Genomic DNA, 25,298 nt, shown 5'->3' on the forward strand with positions numbered 1-25,298 from the left:
TCCACTGGAGTTGGGCTTTGATCTCTCAGTCCTGCCTGGAAGCAAACCACATGTGGGACGGAGGCAGTCCAGAGGCTGAGTAATAGCCAGCCACAGGTTTGAGCTCTTAGTCTCTACAATAATTCACTGGTGACAGAACTCATTCCTCGCCACAAAGGGTGAGGCAAATGACTACTGTGCCCTCTTCAGCCTGCACTTCCTGCTGCACTGACTTCTCAGTGGGTCCACTTCCACCTGTTCCCTCCACGATATGCACTGTCTTTCTTGGCATTCTGCACCTAGATGCTCTGTTCGTTAACCCCAGGCTCCCTGGCTTGTGATTATCCCTTAATTTCTTGTCCCCAGACTACCTCAGCCTCAAACAATAGGCCCTTCTCAAGATGGTGCCAGGCTATTACACTCTGATATGGGGACTGATCACTCCCAAAGTGGATTTCTTCTCCAATGTTGCTGCCATGCAGGAGGAATCACTGTACACCAAATTTCCCAACTGGATTTATGGTTTAGGAGAACTTTGGGCTTTGTTCTGTAGTTTTCACTCTAGTCTATTGTCACCAGGGTTTCCAGGCTTACCTTATGGTTATGGCTTCAGCTCCCCTTCTCCCCCTTGGAGTTGAGGTTGGAGCTGCAGACTATTTCTATCAGGTTGTGCCTGATAAGGATGGGTCCAATGAGACCCTAACACTCACACACATGAGACAGACACTCATGGGTGACAATATGAGAATGAATGTATTTTACTCAAACACAGGGAGAAGTCTCAGTGCTGACCATGGGCCCCAGAGAATAATCTGAGAAATCTCTGTGCCCATCTGCAAACACGGGGGAGCAGAGACAGAGCTGCCAATCCTTACCTGGAGCCCTGCTCCACTTTCACCTCACATGAAGGAGGAAACTTGCCCTAAGTGACCCCTTAATGATTGTAGATCCCAGTGGCCACTCAACTTTGCCCTATTTTCTTTGATGAGGATCCTTCATTTGTGAAGCATCATTTTTCCTTTTCTGTTCATGATTGTGAGGATCTACAGATTTTAGACATATTATATGGACTATTTTTAAATGCTGAGAACAGATCAAGAACCTTTGGTGGACGCTTACTTTGCCCAACACCATGAACCTCACATGTTCCAAAACCACATTCTTTCATGATCTGGAAATTAGTGATGTCTGAGCCTCTCCATGTCCTAGACACCACTGACCCCACAACCACTCTGAGTACTGAGGCACAGATAAAAGATTCCAAACAAAGAAGCAGAAGCTCAGAGATGGGATGTTAATGCCTAAGATTGCTTGTGTAGTGGGTGATGAGCAGACATTAAAGGAAAAAAGCCTCCACCTAAACGAGGAGAATTCTACCTTAGGAGGCAGAATGGTTTAGAAGTTTGTTACCAGGGAGATGGGAGTGGGGAGACTCTTCAATAAGAAAAAAAGGGAAGTCCACGAGGAGAGTGTTAATAAGAGGAAATCAGAGCCCAGAGAAGACCCATATTTGCTTCTTCATTTTCCTGCATGCCCCCTCTGTGCTTATCTCCATGATGATGCTGTAAGTGAGCTGCACAGTCTTGTTTTCAGTGTGTCTCTGTTGCTTGGTGTCTGCCCTGTGGCATGAATTTGCATCTTAAGCATCTCCAAGGCTGAGGAGATGACTGGCCATTGTAAGCACCCCAGAATGCTGTGCAAATAGACAGACTGAAGGGAGGGGACAGTTCTCCTTCTTGTGGGCCTGATAAAGATAGAAGACCACCAGTTAGAGATGAATCAACTTGGCTTGTAACACATTTGTACATGGAAGCAATACTAGGAATCTCTCTGTATAGCTATCCTTATTTCAACTAGCAAAAATGCTTTGTCTTTCTTATCGTTTATACTCTCTCTTCAACAAAATTAGAGATAAGAGCAGAACAGATTCTGCCTGGAGGTGAAGGGGTGGGGGAGAGAGGGAGGGGGCGGGGGACAGGGGAGAGAAATGACCCAAACAATGTATGCACATATGAATAAACGAATAATAAAAAAGGTCTTCAAAACTTAAAATTATATAAGTCCTTTAAAGTTCTCAAAGCAAAGTAAATAACTGAATGCACAAGAAGGACCAAAGAAACTGTGAGCCTCCTGAAGGAAAGTCAAAATCTTAAAATTGAGCTTTGCAGAATGGAACAATGGTGCAATTAGCAGGCCAAAGCATATAAGTCAGCCATTCACCTAAAATGACTGTAACTCACTCTAGTAAAAAACAATGTTCAGGAAAAAAAAGATAGAAGACCATGACAGAAGAATCTGATTTAAGAGTGGACACACTCTGTGTCTGCTGTCTTGTCAGGTACCCTAGTCTAATACACCTGCACAGGGAAAAGGGACAAAATGACCCCCACTCTCACAGACCTGCTCTGCCTTGATGAGGGAAGTCCAGATCTTAGGGACAGATCCCTCTGGAACCCAGGAAACAGGCCAGGTTCTCCACTGAATTGCTCTCAGAGCCTTGTTTGCTGGTCAGAGCACAGTGACCCCTTGGAGCTGGTATTGACACATGAGAAAACACTAGAGTCTGAGCCTCAGGCTCTGCCCTCAGGAAGAGGGTCTTCTCTCAGAGGTGTCCCCTTCCTGCAGACCAGCCCTGGGAAATAAGGGATGCAGGACATGTGAACTAAACAGAACTTTCTCAAAAGAAGAAATTCAAATGGCCAGAAAACACATGAAAAAATGCTCACCATCTCTAGCAATAAAGGAAATGCAAATTAAAACCACGTTAAGATTCCACCTCACCCCTCACCCCTGTTAGAATAGCCATCATCAGCAACACCACCAACAACAGGTGTTGGCGAGGATGCGGGGAAAAAGGAACCCTCTTACACTGTTGGTGGGAATGTAGACTAGTACAACCACTCTGGAAAAAAATTTGGAGGCTACTTAAAAAGCTGGACATCGATCTACCATTTGATCCAGCAATGCCACTCTTGGGGATATACCCAAAAGACTGTTACTCCAGAGGCACCTGCACATCCATGTTTATTGCGGCACTATTCACAATAGCCAAGTTATGGAAACAGCCAAGATGCCCCAGCACTGACGAATGGATTAAGAAAATGTGGTATCTATACACAATGGAATTTTATGCAGCCATGAAGAAGAGCGAAATGTTATCATTCGCTGGTAAATGGATGGAATTGGAGAACATCATTCTGAGTGAGGTTAGCCTGGCTCAAAAAACCAAAAATCGTATGTTCTCCCTCATATGTGGACATTAGATCAAGGGCAAACACAACAAGGGGATTGGACCATGAGCACATGATAAAAGCGAGAGCACACAAGGGAGGGGTGAGGATAGGTAAGACACCTAAAAAACTAGCTAGCATTTGTTGCCCTTAACGCAGAGAAACTAAAGCAGATACCTTAAAGCAACTGAGGCCAATAGGAAAAGGGGAACAGGCACTAGAAAAAAGGTTAGATCAAAAAGAATTAACCTAGAAGGTAACACCCACGCACAGGAAATCAATGTGAGTCAATGCCCTGTATAGCTATCCTTATCTCAACCAGCAAAAACCCTTGTTCCTTCCTATTATTGCTTATACTCTCTCTACAACAAAATTAGAAATAAGGGCAAAATAGTTTCTGCTGGGTATTGGGGCAGGGGGAGAGGGAGGGGGCGGATTGGGTGGTAAGGGAGGGGGTGGGGGCAGGGGGGAGAAATGACCCAAGCCTTGTATGCACATATGAATAATAAAAGAAAAAAAAAGAAAAAAAAGGGATGCAGGACGTATGAGCACATTTAACACACTACCTCCTTCTCTTCTAGGAGATTACAGCAGCTCCAACCCTGGGGTGACCTCAGGAAGGATGTGGTTCTCATGGATTTTGTTTCACAGGTTCATTCTGACTAAGGAAGGAGAAAAGAAGCTCTCATGGGCCCAGGACTCATAGCGACACACAAATGGGCAGTTCCATGGTTATGACAGGGAGAAACCTCAGATATGGTCTGGATCATATGACCTCTGGGAGCTCCGGGTCTTGGGTGAAGAATAACCATCTTTGATCCAATTATTTTTGAGTCCACAAACGTGTTGCTATCTTTCCTGTTCCAAGGGGAGTCCCAGGTGGGAGGGTGGGTGAGGGGATTTTGGAGACCATGAGACAGAGACCTAGTGCATGGGAGACAATGGGACCTGCAGAGCAAGATGGAAGGAGGCAGGTATTTGGTAGGAAACAGTACCTCAGCTTCTAGCTCATTTTCCCTTCAGGGGTGTCCAGGAAGTCCTACCTCCTTCTCCAGCAGGGCCCTGTCCTGGTCTCTGGAGACAACCTGATCCTCAAGTGTTGCTCTGATGTTGGCTACAACAGATTCACTGTGTTTAAGGAGGGGGCACTTCATCTCTGCAAGAGCTCTAGCCAGCAGCTCCAGGTGTCTCAGGCCAGCAATCCCCTGGACCCTCACAGGTGCGGATACAGATGCAAAGGTGCACACAACCTCTGCTCTGAGTGGTCAGTGACTTCCTGGACATCCTAACAACAGCTAAGGAGTCCAGTAGGTTCAGTCAGGGCTCAGATTCTTCACACACCCTTCAGGGAGAGCCCCAAGAGGTGATCCTGATTGAGGGATGGGGGTCTTAAGGAGGGAGGGAAAGACAGAGAGACAGGAAGGGAATTGGGGGAAGGGCAGAGTCAGAGAAAACAGGGACAAACAGAGAACAAAGACTTCAAAAACAGGCCTTGGTAAGGTATCAGCTCAGAATAAGGTAGGCTATCTCCTCACCCATCACTCTCTCTCAGACAGCTCCCTAACCCTCCCTCTCCATACAGACAGGCCCCATGATTTCCTCAAGACAAAACATAACCTTTCTGTGTCAGTCATGGAGCTTGATGGACATTTTCCTTTCCTTTCCTTCAAGGAGGGGGCAGCTGATTTACCCCTGAATCTAAGATCGAAATATCTGGCTCAACAGTACCAGGCAGAATTCTCCATGAGTGCTGTGACCTCAGCCCTCAGGAAGAACTTCGGGAGCTATGGTTCTTGAAGCTAGTGCTTCTACCTATTGTCACAGCTCAGTCTCAGGTGAGGGACCTCTGACCCCATCCTCTCTCAGCCCAAAGGGTTACTCATGACACTGTTCTCATGACAGCTTTGAGACCATAAGAAAAGATGAATTGAATGGGAAGGCCTGCATGGTAGTGTCCAGACCAATAAATGATGAATATACCTCCTGTGGGCTCCCCAAACCTGAAGTTTCAGGTGAGATTAAAGGGTAGGAGGGGATGGAATGGGACATGGATAAAGCTCAGAGGAAAAAGGATTAGACTATGTGTGGAGGATAGTGACCCATACCTCTCACTTCCTAATGTCCCCATCTCAGAATCAGGTCCTCTGTGTGTAACAGGTCCTAACCCCAGTGGTGGTGAAAACACCTTTTCCCTTACAGAAGGGAAACTTCTAGAAGCATCTGAACCCTATTTCCAATATCCAGGGGGAGGATCTGTCTCCAGAGGATCAGGGAAGGGTAGAAATTAATGATGTGTCCAGGTGGCTTCCTGGAGCTCCATGGACAGGGCAGGTGTGTTATTATGTTGGTCAGAAGAGTGAGGGTATCTGAGGTTCAGGAAGGAAAGAGGGACCCAAGGTGATAAGTGGAGGAAGTGGGCCTGTCCCTCCCTGAGCAGAATTCCAGGAGCCTCAGTACTCAGTAGGGGTCAGGACCAAGAGAAAATGAGACAAGATAAGAGTCTAGCTTGGGAGGGACTCCTGGGAGGTGGGCTGAATCTATGTTAGCTTGGCTTCCTTGGGAGGTGACCTTCTGAGAAAACCTTCTTCCTCTTGCTTTGGGCTTCCCATCTGAACAAGGATTGTTGTCTGGTTGTGGCCCTCAATAACTTCCAAATTTTTGAATTTCAGGGGCTTCTGGGATGGGGTGAATCCTAGACCGAGCTGGTCCAGTTCCCAGTCCTCTCTGAGCATGTTCTGATTCTCTCAATAACTGTGAATTGTAAGGATGGAAAAGCTGAGGGATGGGGGCAGGCACATGAAAGTTTATCTATCAGTCCTTGATTCCCAGCTCAGTAAGAGGAAGCCACAACGTTACGGAAGTAGCAAGGATTTAGAACCCCCCTCAGGTTTAGAATTAGCCTTCTTTGGTGGACAAAACAAAATCACTCAGACTTTCTACTCAGAGTCACACTCATCAATGTATGCACATATGAGTAAATGAATTAAAAAAGAGTCTCTCTCTCTCTCTCTCTCTCTCTCTCTCTCACACACACACACACACACACACACACACACACACACAGACACACACACATCTGTTTGATGACCAAGACAATCCTGGAGGATGTGTGAGGAGCAGAGGAGAGAGAAGAACATGCAGGGTTAGCAGGATGTGGTGTCCAGGCCTGACTTGGAAACAGAAAATGCTGGGACTGATCGGGGAGGAAGAACAGCTTGGTGTGTTTGGACAGCACACATGGCTGTTCCCTTAGCTGCACTTATTTTTCATTTCTGAGAAACCCTGAGGATGTGACCCCTCACCTATCTCTGCAGTACACCTAAGTCCTTTCAGACCAGGGCAGGAGGCTTCTCAGGATACCGGGAGGTCTCACTGTGGATATATTTGGAGCCACCACCAGACAGGCTTCACTAAAGAAAAGCATCTCAGGCTGTGGGTCCCACTCTGTATGGCCCCTCCTAAGCTCACCTGGGAACATTCGTACTCAGCATACGCTGGAGACTAAGGAGTGGATGTGCACCTGATCACCAGAGTGAGTCAGGAGATCACCACCCAGCACGTCTTGTGTGCAATTCAGTTTGTTCCTATTCTGTATTTTCTGGTTACACTTGTGTATTCTTCACTTTTTTCTTAAACTTTTAAAGCAATAATTTACCATAGAAATTTAATTTAAGGCACCTGGATTTATGGCTTAAAAATAAGTAATTCTAAGGTCAAGCTTGGTGGTATGTATCTGTAGTCCTGGCACTAGAGAAGCTCAGGTAACAGGATCAGGAGTTTGAGGCCAGCCTAGGCTATACAAACTGTCTCACACACTAAGTCTTAAAAAATATTTAAAAAGATGTGTAGCTGTACTGATTTACATTCCCACCAGCAGTGTATGAGGGTTCCTTTTTTCCCCACATCTTCGCCAACATTTGTTGTTGTTTGTGTTCTTGATGACAGCCATTCTAACAGGAGTGAGATGGAACCTTAATGTGGTTTTGATTTGCATTCCTTTATAGCCAGGGATGGTGAGAACTTCTTCATGTTTTTTTTAAGCCATTGGACTTCTTCTTTTGCAAAAGTTCTGCTCAGTTCAGTTGCCCATTTCTTTATTGGTTCATTGATTTTGGGGGAGTTTAGTTTTTCGAGCTCCCTTTATATTCTGGTTATTAATCCCTTGTCAGATGTATATTAAATTAGTACAAACACTATGGAAAAACAGTATGGAGGCTCTTCAAAAAACTAAAAAGAGAACTGCCATATGATTCAGGCAATACCACTCCTAGGGATATACCTGAAGGAATGTGAGTCAAGATATAATAAAAACACTTGCATACTGATATTTATTGCAGCAGTGTTCATATTTGCCAAGGTGTGGAAACAACTGATATTAAGGAAGAAAGAAACCACATGGTTTGAAGGTAAATGGATACAATTGGAGGACATCATGTTAAGAGAAGTAAGCCAGACTCAGAAAGACACAGGCCACATGTTTCTCTCATATGTGGGAGATAGACACCATAAAAATATAAGCAATATTATGAAAATGGGTCATGCTAAGGGAAGATCACTAATGGGAGAGGAGGGTAAAAGAAGGAAGAAAGCCAATATAGGTGATGTACTTTCTATACAAGAATGAATATAGAATTTTTAAACCTGTTGAAATCGCCATAATAAGGGGACTAAGTTAGAAAGGAGAAAAATAATAAAGGGCATGAACCAATTTGAGTTACAATACACATATACATGGAAAAGTTTCTTAAACAAACAAAAATACCTTTTTTCAAAAACACAGAACAAGAAGGTAAAATAGGTCCTATCTGGGGATTGGTACCAGTAGGAAAGGGAAGGATATAAAGAAAGGGTGTAGAAGGGTGAATATGGTGGAAATGTTCTGTACTCATGTATGAAAATGGAAAAATGAGGCCTATTGAAACTGTTCCAAGAATGGGGAGAGAGGGGATAAGGGAGAATGATGAAGGGTGTGAATTAGGCTATGATATACTGTAAGAACTTTTGTAAATATCACAATGTACCCCAAGTACAACAATAATATAATAAAAAATAACAACAAAAATAAGAAGTGTGGCTAAAGTGGTAAAGCATTTGCCTAGCAAGAGTAATGCCCTGAGTTCAAACACCAGTACTGCCAATAAATAAATAAATAAATAAATACTGCCAATAAATAAATAAATAATAAAGTAAGTAAGTAATTATACTATTTTAAGCAGATTAGACTAAATCTACACATCAATTATGGAGAATAATTTCTTAAATCATTTTTTCTAAGATGTTTGAAACTTAGGTTTATTAATGAACTTCAAAAGTACTTTGAGTCAGGCACAGTGGCTCACACCTGTAATCCAAGTTACTTGGGAGGCAGAGATCAGCAGGTTCATGATTCAAGGCCAGCCAAGGCAAAAATTAGCAAGATCCCATCTCAATCATAAGCTGTGTGTGATGGCATGCATCTGTGATCCTAGCCATGTGGGAGGCCATAGGTAAGAAGATTGAAATCTGAGGCTGGCCCCAGCCAAAAATGTGAGACACTACTTGAAAAATAGCTAAAAGCAAAAAAGGGTTGTGGGGGCATGGCTCAAGTGGTAGAGCACCTGCCTAGAAAGTGTGAGGTCCTGAATTCAAACTCCAGTACTGAAAAAAAAAAGTATTTTGATGTTTCAGTCATAAACCTTCTGTACATTTCATTGATAAATTTAAGAATTGTTCAAGTATTTAAAAATTTGTTGACTCCTTGATTGCTTGATATTTTGTAAATAATAAGTATGCATATAGAAAGCAATTGGTTTGGGTTTATTTTGCTGTTGAACTCAGGGCCTTACACTTGCTAGGCAGGCACTCTACCACTTGAGCCACTCTGCCAGCCCTTTATTGTGGTGGGTATTTTCAAGATAGGGTCTCTCAAACTATTTGCTGGGGTTGGCTTAACCCTAACACTCTAGGTGGAGGCAGGAGGATTGTGAGTTCAAGGCCAGCCTGGGCTACATAATAAGATCCTGTATCAAGAAACAACAACAAAATGTGAAAATTTCACATTAATGTGGTTGATCAAGATTTTTATCAGTAAATCAGAAGCAATTGATTGAAAAGCAATTAAGAAGGGAGAGAATACTAAGTTAACATGAAATAAAAGTAATTACTTTTGAGACAGGGTCTCATTATGTAGCCCAAGCTAGCCTTGAACTCCTGATCCTCCCACCTCTACTCTGAAAGTGCTAGGATTACAGACCTGCATCACCATGTCCAGTTGAGATTTTAAGTCTTAATTTTTAAATTGCACACCAATTTTTCTTGCTTGGAATATGTATATATAGGTAGCTTCATATATATCTACTATATAAATATGCATATATGAATTTACAATTATGTTCATTATACATACCTACATATATTCATATATGCAAATATCTACCCATACAATTCAGCTGGTATATTTTACACATTTATTATTTGTCCTTCTATATACATTTACACTTCAAAAATATAAAAATTGTTTTTATGAACACATTATAGAATATACATCCATTTATGTGTGTGCACATCTTTGTGTTTGTGTGTTGCATTGAAGGTGTTTTAACTATGTGATGATTAGTTAACAGGAAGTTAAACAGATGATGAAGCTCAACTGAACTGACTGGGGTGGGGTACATGGAAGCAGATCCATGCATTCATCTCTTTGTGCTCCTGATGTTCAGGATCCCTGAGGACCAACTCCTTACCCTGGACCTTGAATTTTTAGCTGGTGACTGAGTGGAAACTAATTGCCAGGGGAATTAGCTTACATGGTCCTGCATGCCAGACTGAACTCTGAGCATAGGAAAATTCCATTATTTCTGAACTGAGAGACCATTATTTTCACTCATCATGAGCTCTTGGGACTCAGAAAAAACATTTCTCCAAAGTCACTGAAACACAAGTTCTGAACCCAAGAAATACAGTTTGGCTAAAGAGTCCTCTTAAGAGACCAGGGAAAATGCTGCTATAGCAGGGAAAGGGTTCGTTCAGGATCTGTATGAAATTATGTCATTTGAATAAGACATAAGAATGTGGAGCCCAAGGGAAAGGCTCAGGTCTCTTCAGTGCTTCACACATTCTACTCCTCTTGTTTGGTTCTCAGGAGCAGTTGGGACCATCAGTTCATCATAGAATATGTCAGACCCTATGAGAATTCTCAGTTATGCTGCAAGAGACAGAGGGAAAAGTACTATCTAGGGGATGCAGGTACCCACTGGGGAACTTTTGTTGTGCTCTGACCTCTATGACCTCTTTGTCTACAATTCCCAGCCTCACACTGCCAGGAATACACAGTGGAAGATCTCATCCACATGAGCATGGCTGGTTTGTTCCTCGCAGTCCTTTGGATTTTTCTATTTCAGGTTTGGCACAACCAGAAAATGACACAAGACACAGCCAGAAGGTAAATAGGAGAGAGAGCTATGCACCACTTAGACTGATGGGGCCTGGGAGATAAATCTGATGACCCAGGAGGTTCTGGGGGAAAAGCTGGGGCTTAAATTGGGGAACTGTATTCTGGCACTGTCCAGGATGCAAATGTGGTTCAGGTGTAGGGCCTAGATCTTGGGGGTAGAAAGTGCTTTCCCTGCCAAACTGTGGTGCCTTCCGCCACCTTGCTGTGGACTCTTGCTGACTGTCCCCTTCTCTCCTCTTACCTCCATGATGTGAGGGTAAGTACCATAGGTCAGGTTTGGGTCCTTGCCATTAATGCTGCTCCACGTTCAGTGGAGCTTTACCTTTATTTGGCACATTCCCCATTGTGAGTTAATGAGGTTCCATCGTTTCAGCTGAGAATGTAAAACTTGAGTCAAATAACAGTACAAATGGGCAAATATTAGACACTAGACTGAGAAATATTAAATGCAAAGCGATGTCCTAATACTCTCTCTGGACCCTCAAACCTTCAGTCCTCATCAAATGCTCTTTGTGTAGCTTCTCCTAAAACAATGACCCTTTGACTCACTACACTGTTGTGCTGGAAAGAACTTTCTGGTGAGGCACTGTTGACACTGCTATTAAAAATGTCAGTTTAAGAAATATCCTGATTTGTGGCTTTTGCTGATTGCTGTGTATATTCCCTTCATTGCTAACTTCAAATGCCACTTATGTGAAGTTGGGAAGCAATGCACAAAACTTGTGTTGTCATTTTAATTTCAAATTCTACTGTTTCTCTTCATTATATTTTGCTCTTTGTCCCTCAGATGCTTTGGGACAGTTTCCTTTCTGTGGTTTTGAAAAATAAAGCTTTGAAGGAAAACATTGTGGTAATGTTGTTTGGTCTTTGTTTTCATGTTTTGTGATGGATTTCTAGGAGAGTGGTAGGCCAGAGATACACTGGTTGTATAATCTTGAAATAGGCATCTGGTTGTTCACATTTAATCTGAAATTCTCTCATGGGTCAAAAGCAGAGCTGTCTATTTTTTCTTCTCCTCCTCCCCTCCCCTCCCTCTCTTCCTCCTCTTTCTTCCCCCCTTCTTCTTCTTCCTCTTTCTCCCCATTGTTCTTCTTTTCTTTCTTTCTCTCTCTCTCTTGTCTTAATTCCACTGCCACTTTCTCAAAAAATTTAACAGAGGGGTGCTTTTGGACAATTGTGAAGATCTGAGAGTTTACCATACTTGTGAGCTCACAAGTAGCAAGGCTGACACTGTCTTGTGGAGGCTGGCAGAAGATATGAGGCTCCTGGGTCAGAGACAAAAGGTAGTTCTTGCTCACAGCAATAGAAGTGGCTAGAATCTCAGCATTTGCAGGAATTCTGCAAGTCCCACTTTTCACAGAATGACATGAACAGGGCCAGGCAGTGAACTGTCTATGAGCGCGTTGTGTTACACCATAGAACCTCTGAGTGCTGAGAAGAGTAGGCATGCCTACTATTTCCACCAGATGGAGACACTGTATTCTAAGGCTATTCAGTACACCAATACCTTTGAGAAGATATCCTGGAACAAAAGGAGTCAGCGTCTCTGCTCGTGGTATGTGCAGAAATATCACCTAGAGAGAACAGGGGAATGGAGCATTGTTTGACTGACATCTTAATTTGGAGGTTGGGGAACTTGCAAATTCCAGTTCATAATCCACTCACTGATTTGTCTTCTGCTTCAATGCAGTCTCTTCATCTATATCAGATGTCCTCTTTTGCCTGCCTGTACCCAACTACACACTTACTCGTACACAAAAGCAGCTTCTTCTCTACAAAGTACTTCTTAATCTTTGGGATTTAGTTTATTAAGTCTTCTTTAGGCCAAGTGTTCATTTAAAGCTATAAGCAAAACACAGCTTTAATTTGTTTAGTATTTTCTTTTATCATGGAACTGTATTTTGTGTTACAAAAGTGGAACAGTTGAAGTGTCTGAGTCTAAAATGCCAACGAACATCATTGTGTCACATTGGTTATGAGAAATGTCTGCATGAGGCCAAAGAGCAGATAGCTCCGAAACACTACATTTTATCATCAAATCACCCTAATTTGACAGGTGGAGAGACAATCCTCTCAAACCTTATTTGGGTCCCCTTCTGTTTGGGCTCACTTTCCAGTCATTTGATATCAAGGACCAACGTGATTTCCCAAGTTTTGTTCTCCTATATTGTTTGGGTTATATATAGTTTTTTGAATTTCCATGTAACTTTTATGAGCAGCTTACACATTTTCATGAAATACAGCTGGAATTTTGATACTTTTTCTTTAAAAAAGTTGAACCTATACAGTTGACATTTTTGAACTTACAGGGCAACTGACAATTTTGTATTATCAAAACCTTTGGATCCATAACCATGTGCTTTCATTTATTTTTAATCAGTTATTTCCAAACTCATTTGTAGTTTGAAGTATACACATCTGTCACAATTTTCATTAGATAACTTTCTAAATATTTGATTTTTATATGAGGTTTAACATGCTTACATGTTAAACTGTCCCCATGTCTGAATTAGGAAACACACTAAATTCTCAGACCTTTTTCTCCAGAAGCTCCAAATTCATAGGATGACAATAGACTATATGGAGAATAAGATGATAAGTTTGGTTTGTACTTCAAAAGGATGCTAGTGGGGAGTGGTTGTTATGGTTTGAATGTGAAATGTTACCCATGGGCTCCAAGTTAAATACTTGTAGCTGGTAGCACTATTTTGGGAGGGCCTATTACCTTAAGAGATTATATCTAGCTGGTAGGAGTAAGTCTATGGGGTGTGGTCATTGGGGTGTCTTGTCCCTGTCTGCTCTGCTTGGAGTCTTCAAGGAGGTGAAGAAGTTCCTTCTCCACTCACTCCCACTGCCTTGATGTTCTTCCCAAGCACATGGAGCCGAACAACCTGAGACTGAACCCTCTGAAACAGTGAGACAAAACATAACCCTTTTTCCTTCCTTTCTCTCAGGTATTTTAGATGCAGCAACAAGAAAGCTAACTGAAGCCCTCCTGAGTACCATTTCTCTGTCATGCAGATTTTGAACTTCAACTAAGTGGATAGAGAGGATGATCTGGTTGAAACACCTGGGATGCTGGTGATTATCTAAACATAAGGTCAACATATGTATTTCTTTTGTTTGCTCCCCTTATTTTATTTTGTGAAAAGTCACATGGTACCTGATAAATGTGTATAATTATTATGTGTTAATTCACTTTTAAAATGTCTAAGCAGAATAAGCTGTAATAGTCTATTGCATAGTGAGATGAGTACAGTTCAAAATAACATTATATATTGTATAAAGAACTAGAAAAGAGGATTTGTAAGGTTTCCAAAACAAAGAAATGATAAACATTTAAAGAAATGAAAATGCTGATTACAAGATTTGATCACTACACATTTTGTTTTATATGTATTGAATTATCAGTGTACCCCATGAATACACACAATTGTTATATGTCAATAAAAATGGTGGCAGTTACTCAAGAAGCTTCTGGAATGATTGCCGTATTCTTTTTTAATCAATTTTTGTGTATATAAATTGTACAAAGTTGTGTGTTTCATTGTGACATTTTAATATGCATATAACATAATTTGATCATATTTACTCCCTCTATTTTCCTTTGTCATCCCCCACCCCACTCCACTTTTTCCTCTCCCAAATCCCTGATAGCCTCATTTTTACTTTCATGTTCTTTATTTCCTCTAAATTCCACATATGAGGCAGAACATGTGATACTTCTCTTTGTTAATCTGATTTATTTCAGTTAACATGATCATTTACAATTTCATCCATTTTTCTGCAAATGACATAATTTTGTTCTCCTTTAAATTGAATAAAAATCCATTGTGTGTATATTCCAATTTTCTTTATCCATTAATTCATTGATGGCCAACTAGGCTGATTCCATAACTTGGATATTGTGAATAGATCTTCAATAAACATGGGTATCCAGGTATCTCTGTAGTACTAACTTTGAATCTGTTGGGTACATTCTGAGAAGTGATATAGCAGGATATGCTGTAGTTCTAACTGAAAAAAAATCATAGTGGTTGGACTAATTTATATTATCACCAACAGTGTATAAGGTTTCGTTTCTCCTGCATGCTCACCCACAGTTTAGGTTTGTGTTTTCATGATGATAACCATTCCAACTGTGGTGAGATGGAATCTCATTGTAGTTTTGATTTGTACTTCCCTGATGGCTAAAGATGGTGAACATTTTTCCATGTATTTATAGACCATTTGTAATTGTTTTGTAATCTTCATTTTCAAATGTCTGTTCAGTTTGTTAGTCCAAAGGATTATTTGCTTTATTGTTGTTTATTTATTTTAAAAATACATTCTAGATAATAATTCCTGTTGTATGAGTAGGTGTCAAAGATTTCTCCCATTCAGTAGGAAGGCTCTTCACTCTGTTGATTGTTGCTCTTGCTATGCAGTTATTTAAATAGATACAATTTCATTTGTCAATTCTTGCTGTTATATATCTGCAGCTATTGGTGTCCTATTCAAACAGTCATTGCTTTTGTCTATCTATTTTTTTAAGTTGCATTTTTTCCTTTATTGTTGTGCTGCGTGTGGGTACATTATGGCATTTACACAGGTTCTCACAATGTATCAAATATATTGTAATTGAATTCACCTTTTCAAACATTCTCCTTTATCCTCCTCCCTCTGATTCCTGGAGTAGTTTCAACAGATATCATTTTTGGTTTATGTCTATATTTTGAAGTGTTTTCCTCAGGTAGTTTCAAAATTTTAGATCTTACGTTAAGGTCATTCATCCATTTTGAGTTGATTTTTGTACAGGGTGAAATACAGGCGTCTAGTTTCGGTCTTCTTCATGTGGATATACAGTTCTTCCAATACTAGTTTTTGAAGAGGCTGTCTTTTCTCCAATGTATTTTTTTGGCACAGTCATTGAGAATCAGGTGGCTGTAGCTTCATGGCTTATTTCTGGGTCCACTGTTTTACTCCATTGGTCTATGTATCTGTTCTTATGCCAGTACCATGCTGTTTTGTTACTATGTCTCTGTATTATTACTTGAAGTTAGGTATTGTGATACCTCTAGTGTTGCTCTTTTTGCTCAGGAATGCTTTGGCTATGTGTTATGCTTTGTGTTTACATATGAATTACAGGATAGCTTTTATATTTTTGTGGAGAATGCCTTTAGCATTTTGGTGGGGATTCCATTGAATTTGTAGATTGCTTTCAGTGATGTGGCTATTTTAACAATATTAATTTTGCTGATCCATGAATGTGGGACATCTTTCCATCTGCTAGTGTCTTTCAATTTCTTTCTTCAGTATTTTGTAGTTTTTGTTATAGAGGTCTTTTGCCACCTCCTTGGTTAGGATTATTCTTAGGTATTTCATTTTTTGAGGTTATAGTGAATGGGATTGTTTTCATGATTTTTTTCTCATCATGTTAATTAAGGTATAAAGAAAAGATACTCAGACCAGGGAAGGAGGCTGTTTAGGGCACAGTGGAGTCTGATTGGCAGGTTTGAAGCCACACCACATATGCATCATTAAAAAAGGCATCCCAAGCTGTGGGTAATGCTGGACATAGCCTCCTCCTATGCTCACCTAGGAGCCTCAATACTCAGTATACACCTGAGACTGAGGGGCCAATGCACTTGCTGACTCAGGACATTGTTGCCAAACATGTATTGATACTTGTAGATTGGTCTTTCTTTGAAACTTTAAAGATATTGCTTTCATTTAGAAATTTAGTTGAAGATACATGGTTTTGTAGTTTAGAAGTAAATAATTCTACTCATTTTCTTGGGGATTAGATTGCAGTTATACGTTAATTAAGTTAAAGAATAACTTCTTCTTTTGGCAGAACTTGGGTTTGAACTCAGGGCTTTGCGATTGCTAGACAAGTGCTCTACTACTTGAGCCATACCTCAGTCCAAGAATAACTTCTTAACATCAAATCTTCTTATCCAAGATTTTTTAAAGTGAAGTTTGTGGAAAAAGTTTAGAAAACATTGATATTTTATTTAATAGAAATAATTTGCAGTCATAAGCAGTAGTAATTGTTTAAATGTTTTCATAATTTGTAAGAGAAGCCTTAATTGCTTCATAATTTCTAAATTATAATTAAGTATGCAGAAGAAAGCTATTGGTTTGAACCATATTAATTTAACTTCATACTAACTTAGGATTCTCTAATTTCAAATTGCTTTTCAATCAACATCTTCTAATTTAATGGCAAAGTTAAAATCAACAATAATAAGATAGAAATTTCACTTATTAATTTCTAAATTGCACACCATTTTTCTTATTTCACATGTACATATGTATATAGTTACACATATATCTATTATTGCATAAATATGTACATACACATCTATAAATATGCATGTTATGCATATCTGCATCTACATATATTTCATCTATAAATATTCATCCATTGTCTTAATATTGTTGAACTGGCTTGTTTTTACTAGTTTATTATCAGATTTTTGTATATATTACATTTGAAATGTAAAAAACTGTTTCTGTGAACCATGTACATTACCATCATTTAGAATATACATGTGTTTTTGTGTGTATCCATGTGTCTGTGTGCATTGCATTGTAGGTATTTCTCACTGTGTGATAACTAGTTAACAAGAGATTAAATGGATGATGCATCTCCAGTGAATAACTGCGGTGGGATGCAACAGAGACAGTCCTAGACTCTCATCCTTTTGTGCTCCTGAGGTTCAGGAGCCCTAAGGACCAACTGTTTATCCTGGACCCTGGGTCCTCAGTTGGTGAATATGTAGAAACTCATCTCCAGGGGAATTAACTTACAAGCTCTGGTGTCCCAGACTAAACAGAGATCATAAGAAAGCTCCATTATTTCTAAACTAGGAGGCCATGTTACTCACAAGTTCATAGCTCTTGGCATTCAGGTAAATTTTCCTCCAAAGCAACTCAGACACAAGTTCGTAACTCATGGAACAAAGTTAGCGAGAAGAAACCAATGTGGAGACCAGACAGAATCCTTCCACAACAGGGAAATGTTCATTTAGGATTTTCAGGAATTTATGCTGATTAATAGAGGTTGAGGGGAAAGGGTAAGGGAGAGTAATAGAGAGAGTTAATCTGATTTAAATACATTTATGGGTGAAATGTCATGGCAAATTCCTTTGAACAATGAATATATGCTTAAAAATCAAAGACTGGAATGCAAAACAGGTCCTGTTAGGGAATGGGTACTAGTGGGAGAAAGGTAAATGAAGATGGTGAGGAAGGGTGAATATAGTTGATATACTTTATATATTTGTATGAAACAATGAAGCATGTTGAAATTATTTTAAGTAGAGGAGTGAGGGAGAATGATGGAGGGGATTAATCTAACTAACGTACATTGTGAGCATATATGGAAATGTGACAATGAACCCCCCTGTATAACTAGTATATGCTAATAAAATATTTAAAAACTAAAAAGAATAAAACATAAGAATTTGAAGCTCTGGGGAAAGGCTTGGGTCTTTTTGGCTTTACACATCCCACTCCTCTTTTATAGTTCTCAGCAGCAGATGAGACCATCAGGTCATCACAAAACATGTCAGATCTCAACATAGGTGAGTAAGGAGAATTCTTAGATAAGAGGATGGACACAGAGGGTCATGTCCTGTCCAGAGGAGGTGGGTTCCTTGGAAGGACATGCAGGGATGCTGGGATGATTTTGGTCTGTTCTGAACTCTGTGATCTCTTTGTCCACAATTCCTAGCCTCTCACTCCCAGGATTACACAGTGGAGAATTTGTATGGCCATGACTGGCTTGGTCCCGGGTGGTCCCTGAAATTCTGCTGTTTTAGGCTCAGTAAAGACAGAGGACTCAAGATGAAACTAGGAGGTAAATGGGAGAGAGAAAAGTGCACTGTTTAGAGTTGTGGAGCCTGGAATCTTGAGAAGAATGATATGGTTTGGGTGCAAGGAATGTTCAGATGGTCTGTGTATTAGACCTCATCGTTTACTAAATTGTAACACTTTTCCCCAAACACTGCTGAGTTGTCTTTAACTAGTTCCTTTTTTCCTTATCTCTAAACTCCCCATTTTATTACATTTTCACATAACATCACTTTTTGAGGCAATTACTGCATTCTCTAATGTATGCTATTGACTATTCAGCTCAAACACGGACTGGGGGAAAAAAGAGAATAAATAGGCAAACATATTACAACCTGAATCACAGAAAGTCAAAATGATGCCCTAAGACCCTTCACTCTTCAGAACATGGCCCTGTATAGTTTTTCCAGGAACCAATGGAGACCAACACACTGGTGTTTGATGGAAGGCCTGGGAAACCACACTCTGAAAAAAAAAGTCTTGGTTTTTTTTTTTTTTTTTGCTGATTTCTATGGTTGAATACTCCCTTCACCAAATTCCAGGTGCTAATATGGTATCACAAGTGAGGAGCTGGGAAGTGGTGATGTGCAGAATTGCCTTTCACAAGTGAGTGTGAGGCAGCCACACCACATTTCTGTGATGCAGCCTCAGTGTGTATGTTCCCTTCTGTTTAATAATAATTTATACCCCAACATCATGCCATCACTCCAGCAAAATGATACAAAAATCCTATTACATCCATGTTAGAGGAAAAAGGAGTTAGTAACATCATAGTGAGAGAGAATATTGACCACATAGAATTGTTATGCATTAAGTGTAGGAATAGAAATGGACTTAATCAATTAGGGGAGTAGATTGGGATTATAAAATTAAAAGGAAGAAATGCAAAACTATAGCTATTTTTATTAGAATATGTTAATCATACAATGTAAGAAGTTTTCTTGTGATATTTCTATACATGCACATAATGTACTTTCATCATGTTTACAACCTCTATTACTCTTTCTTATTCCTCTTTGTCTCTTACTTTTCCCTCCCCCTTCACCTCCCCAATGGTCCCCCTTTTACTTTCATGGTCTTGTTTTTCTTTTTCTGTTCTCCCTTATTTTTCACAAGGGAGAGAAAACACAGTGATACTTGTCTTTTAACTATAGAGTCTAGATAAAAATATGTGCAAATGCACCAGGATATAATCACAAGAACATTTATAGAAATATTACTTTTGTTGCCAAAAGCTATAAAGTACAAAAATCCATTCAATCCCTGAAATGACAACAAAAAAAGAAAAATTGGTAGTATAGGTACACATTGGAATATTTCACAAGAAGAGAAAATGTATAAACTAAAACTGCAAACAACAATATGGATCAATTTTAAAAAATTGTTGTGAATAAATGAATTAAGAAAAGAATGCTTTCAGGGTTGTTCCACTATAAACAAAATAAAACATTTACTATTTAAGGAAGTGTTCTGAACATCGTATGTGTAAAGGAAATGAAAGACCCCTGTGAAATTTGTGATGGTGGTGACACACAATGCAATGTTAAAAGGTTGTGTTCAAGATGGAAACCTGAGGAGCTGCTAGAATGCTGGCATGTTTTCACTGACTTCCATTTGGTGTCTCATAATGTACTCATTGCTTGTCATAGTAGTATATTTCTATTTTATAACCAACTTTGATTGTGTATACAATTTAGTCAAGTGTTGGTTTAAGGTGATAAAGTTCAGAGGCTGCAGTAGGCACTGAACATCAAGATTGGCATTGTGTTTTCCTCAAAACATGTCCAGAATCCAGGTCCAGACAATAGCACCTGCCCACAGGAGAAACTACTGACTCTGAATAGAAAACCTGTTTTTCAATATTGCAGGAAATGCATTGAAAACTACAACTGGAAGTGATACCAGCAAGTGGAAGAACAAGAGCACTCTAAGGAACTGACCTTTGTGTGGAGTGAATTCCCTGACATACTTTTAAGTGAAAAGAAAAAACTGTTAAAGAGAAGAAAATGATACTGGAGAAAACTAGACATTGATATGAGAATCAGAAGGAAATATGAAAGCTTGTAAACACCTGCTTATTACTGTAGAAGGAAGCATGAGAAAGATAAACCATACTCCACAAGGCATTTAAAAGCGATGAAATGTTGCAAAATTGTTGTCTAAATATAAATAAATACATTTGGGACCAGTGAAAGATTTTGCTACAATACAACAGTCAGTAGCCGTTTAACTAAAAGTTGAATGACCTACATAATATTTGCACTGCCTCAAAATATTTTGCTACATATCAATGACCAATTAAGAAAGCCAAATAACAACTTAATCGTGGAGAAGACTCAGTGGATGCCAAATTAACCAAGCTATCAAAGGAAAACATCACCAATTAGTAACAGGACAATATCACTGTGTGATTCCAACCAAGAATACATACACTGAATCTAATCATTTGGTATTGGACAAATCTCTTCCCTTGAAATTAGCTGATAATTTCTTACTATCCAGAATACCCCTTTTCTACATTAATCTTCAATTATTTCCACTCATTATTTCTATCTGTGATCAATGCCCATAAGAAAAATCTCCCCCAGTGTTAGGACACTGTTGCCATAAGCATGATTAATCCACACAGGATTCTGTGACTGGGAAGACAACCATTGACAAGTAGAGAAAAGTGAGACCTTGGACAGAACCATGGTTACTGATCTTCCCACAATGGACTTTTCTTTACTCCATGGCATAATTGGAAAACATCTGAAGTAACGAAAATTGGGTTCATAACAGGTTGACATTATTTTCTGAGAAAGGAGAAATAACGGATCTTATTTGGGACCACTGCAGAAGCTGATATGTTGGGAAAGAGCCGTTTTCCTTTCTGTGAAACTTTCAGTGTTGAAACACAGACTGGAGCATGGATGTCCACCCACAGCATCCTCTCAATCAGTGAGATCTTGGGGCTCTTTCCTCTTATCCTCCTTCACAGTGGGGCAGGCAGGGAAATCATCATGATTCTGAAAATCACCACCCAGTTCTGTTCATTCCTTGAGGAAGGGCAATGAGTCATATTTTCATTATTATTTTGTACTTTTAGAAGGAGCCTTGAATTTCATTGATATGTTTATCACTAATTAGTCCTTTCACTGGTATTTTATTAACTTATTATTTATCAATAATTATTTTTAAATTAAATATTCATCTAGACAAGCACAATCTTGGTATATGAGAACCTGTTGCAAGGTACCGTGAGACCAAAGAAAGAGGCAGATGATTAAGGACAAAACAGAGTGTGATTTACTGGGGATTTAATGACAGAAGCATGGGCATGGGCAGAGCCAAAACTAGTAAACCTCTGTGATTTGGATAAGGAAGGGACTTATATAGAGGTCAGAACAAAAGTGACTTCACCCAAACCAGAATGTAGGTGGTTTATCCAAAGATAATATCAAACATGTCAGGCATGTTCCTGGTGCTGACTGAGACCAGGTCCAATCATAAAGCTCCACATACTACTGGTTCTGTGCATGAATATAGTATTCTTGGAAATCATGTATGGAAAACAGACCGTGTTCACTCAGGGGCAATCATGGTGGTAATGGCTCAGGATGACAGCAGTAATGTCAAGGTTGGTCCTTACAGCATTAATCAGAAACTGATCAACAATTAATTATTTGTACTCATAAAGTATCTCCTTAATTAATCTTCTCACTCGTGTATGGTCAGTATATTACTCATTAATAAATGTTCTTAAATTAAGTGTTGATGATTGTGCCACTCAGTTTTTTGTCACAATAACAAAATACCTGAGAAAATCAACTTAAAAGAGCAATGATTTGTTTTGGCTCATGGTTTCAGAGATTTTAGTCTACAATTTCTGGGCAACTGTGGGTTTTTGATGAGGAAGAAAATCATGGCAGGGGCAAAGTGGCTTACCTAATGGCACACAAGAGGTGGAGGAGATAATAGGACAAAACATAACTTTCAAAGGCATGTGCCCCTATGACCTACTTCCTCCAATTGTGCCCCACCTCCTGATAGTGCCAAAAATTATGAATCCACCAATAGATCAATCCATTGAGTCCAGAGCCCTCATGATCCAATCATTTACCAAAACCACATTGTGTTGGGGACCAAGTGTTCAACACATGGACTTTTTTGGGGGAAACTTCATATCCAAAAAATACTGATCAATTAATCAGTTATTCATCATCACTAATAATGCATTTGACTGTTATGTAAATGTTCACTTATTTTATCTTACATGCTGGAACACAACGTAAGCTGGTGGTTTACTTCAGCAATAAGAAGGATATGTCTTTATAATCCAATGTGGCATTTTATTTGCTTAAATTCTGCTAATTGACTAGCATTACAACACATTCTGAGGTATGCTTCCTTCCCTGCAATGGTAAATTACTTATTTAGCATAGAGTGACATTGAATGTGATGTAAACACAAAATTACCTTGAAATTGTAGGATTACTCACTTCCTTGAACATAACCTTCTTTATTGGTAAAAAGCAACATGTCCCATGTGTCCTTTTTCTGCTAAAATGTTCAATGTTGACTGCACCATTTTGTTGACTATCCTACAATATCACTTCTGGAGACCCCAGGACTCCTGTGACCCTGGATGTCTGCAGTCAACATGGAGGCATATGGAGATTGGGTGTTTACAGTGGTAGTCTAGCTGGGGTCCCTGAACCAACTCTACAGATACTTCACTACTTCTGGGATGAGCAAGTGATACAGACATCCTTAGCACCTGTTACTGTTTTTCTGACTCTGGGGTAAGATGTACCATAAAGGAAAGTCCAATGTGGGAAGATCAGTAACACCATGGTTCTGAGAAGCACTGAAGGGAGAAGCACTGAAGATGCCTCTCCCTACCAGTATAGTGAAACAATAGTCACTCCACATTCCTGGAGGGATTGTGTGGGTCAGAGTCCCCATCAAGAATGCCATCCATATTCCTATTTAAATCATCTGTTTTGTTTGCGCTTAACACAGAGGGATTGTGGAGTCTGCAGTGGTGATTCCAACTTCAGCTTCACTCCTGACAAGACTGCCTTACTAGGGAGAATCTATGTGTCCCCTGGCCCCCAGTGGGCAGCTATTGATGTGGAAAAAGTCTACTTTCCATGGTTCTGTGTGTAAATGCTCTGAGGATCATCAGTGCCTCTTCACTGTGGTACTGCAGGTCTGTATCAACCCCCATTCCCTGCCACCTAGTCTGCAGGCCCACAAACTCCCTCCATTGTGCAGGACATACACACATCCATCACATTGATGATGCTGTGAGGTTGGACTTCACAGGAAGTAGCAGCACTTTCAGGCAATGAGACCCAGTGTGTGGGGAATAAATCATAGCAGAATTCAGGTTCTTGCTGCCTTGATAGAATTTCTAGGCTTCCAGTTGCCCAAGAGATGTTGTTATTTCCCATCCAAAGTGAAGACATGCTGTTTCATCAGACCTTTCTAAAAAAATTAAAAATCCCAAGGCCTAGTGGGCCTCTTCTGGAATCTGCAGACAACATATGCCTCCTTGGGTGTGCTATCTCAACTCATTCATTATGTACCTTGAAAGCCCACTAGCTCAGGTGGTGCCCAGAACAAAAGAAGTCTTTGCTCAGGTCCAGGCTGCAGAAAGCATGAGCCACATGATCCAGCAGATGCCATTGTGTGGAGTCTCTGTGGCACATAGGTGCCATACAAAGCCCTTAGTAGGAGGTTGTAGAAGAGTTTACAACACAATCTTTAAGAGTTTGGAGTCCTACTGTGCCATTGCTGTAGACAGGTCTTTGGAAAAACAGCTTCAGGATTTCTTCTGGTCACCACTAGAGACTGAATGCCTGGCCAGAATTACCTGAGACACCATGCTACCCTAACTGCTGATCATAGGTGTTGACTGGCCCACCAAGACCTAATTAAGCATTCTTAGCAGCACTCCATTGTTAGAAAGCAGCTCACATGAGATTTAGCAGAAGAAGTTCCTGAAAATAGGTGCTAGGCAGAATAATAACACCTGAAGGTGTCCACATTCTCATCCCTAGATCCTATGGCTGTTACATTACATGGCAGAATGGGACTTTGCAAATGTGCTAAGTTAAAGGTCTTGGAGGGAGGCGGGGGTAGAGGTTGGAATAGCATGATGGAAGGGGGAAATGAGGCAAAGGATGCCCTAATTTGTATGAGCTTGAAGTGCTTAAGTGAGCTGAGGTTTCACCATCCTCTCAAGCATGTAGACAAACACAGCTCTGAGGGACACTTGACCTAAGTATAGGGAGATTCGCCTTGCACTTAAGATCTCCAGGCATAAGATAATAAATCTGTGTTGTTTTAAGTCAGCAGAAATATGAAGGTAATATACTAAATATCTATGGGTTTTGACTAATATGAGCTCTACAAGCTAGGAGACTCCATCTATTATAGTCAGTGAAATAAAATGCAAATACTCAATAAATATATGCTGATTCTAGGGAAAAGAAGGAGTTCAGACCAGGCAGAAAGCAATCAGGAATCATCATTTCTGCCTGAGGTGCCTATGAGAGCCTGGTGCCCAACAAAGCCTCAGTTCTTGAGAAATGAGGGAGCCTTGCTCCTGCAGAGGACAGTTCTTCTTGTGGGGCTGCTGATGTGAAAACCATACGATGGGGAGGACCCAGCCTAGTGTGTGTCCACACCCTGTGTGTCTGTCTGTACTGAAAGGAAGTGTGGTCTCATCCATCTGCATAGGAGGCATCACAGAGAGACACCATAACCTCCATAATCACAGCCCTGCTCGGCCTGGGTAAGATGTGAATAGGGAAAAGGGATGCTTAGTC

General features: G+C 40.2%; 1 long non-coding RNA gene across 1 annotated transcript in view; it reads left to right on the forward strand.

Annotated features, from left to right (window-relative positions):
• Positions 1–14,121, forward strand: part of LOC141419635 (uncharacterized) — a 77,886-nt gene extending 63,765 nt beyond the window's left edge. Inside the window, exon 7 of the long non-coding RNA XR_012444260.1 lies at positions 13,596–14,121. This is a non-coding gene — a long non-coding RNA (uncharacterized lncRNA). The remainder of the gene's footprint in view (positions 1–13,595) is intronic.
• The last annotated feature ends 11,177 nt before the right edge of the window (positions 14,122–25,298 follow it).

Source organism: Castor canadensis, chromosome X (genome assembly GCF_047511655.1).
Source record: "Castor canadensis chromosome X, mCasCan1.hap1v2, whole genome shotgun sequence".
Lineage (NCBI taxonomy): Eukaryota > Metazoa > Chordata > Mammalia > Rodentia > Castoridae > Castor > Castor canadensis.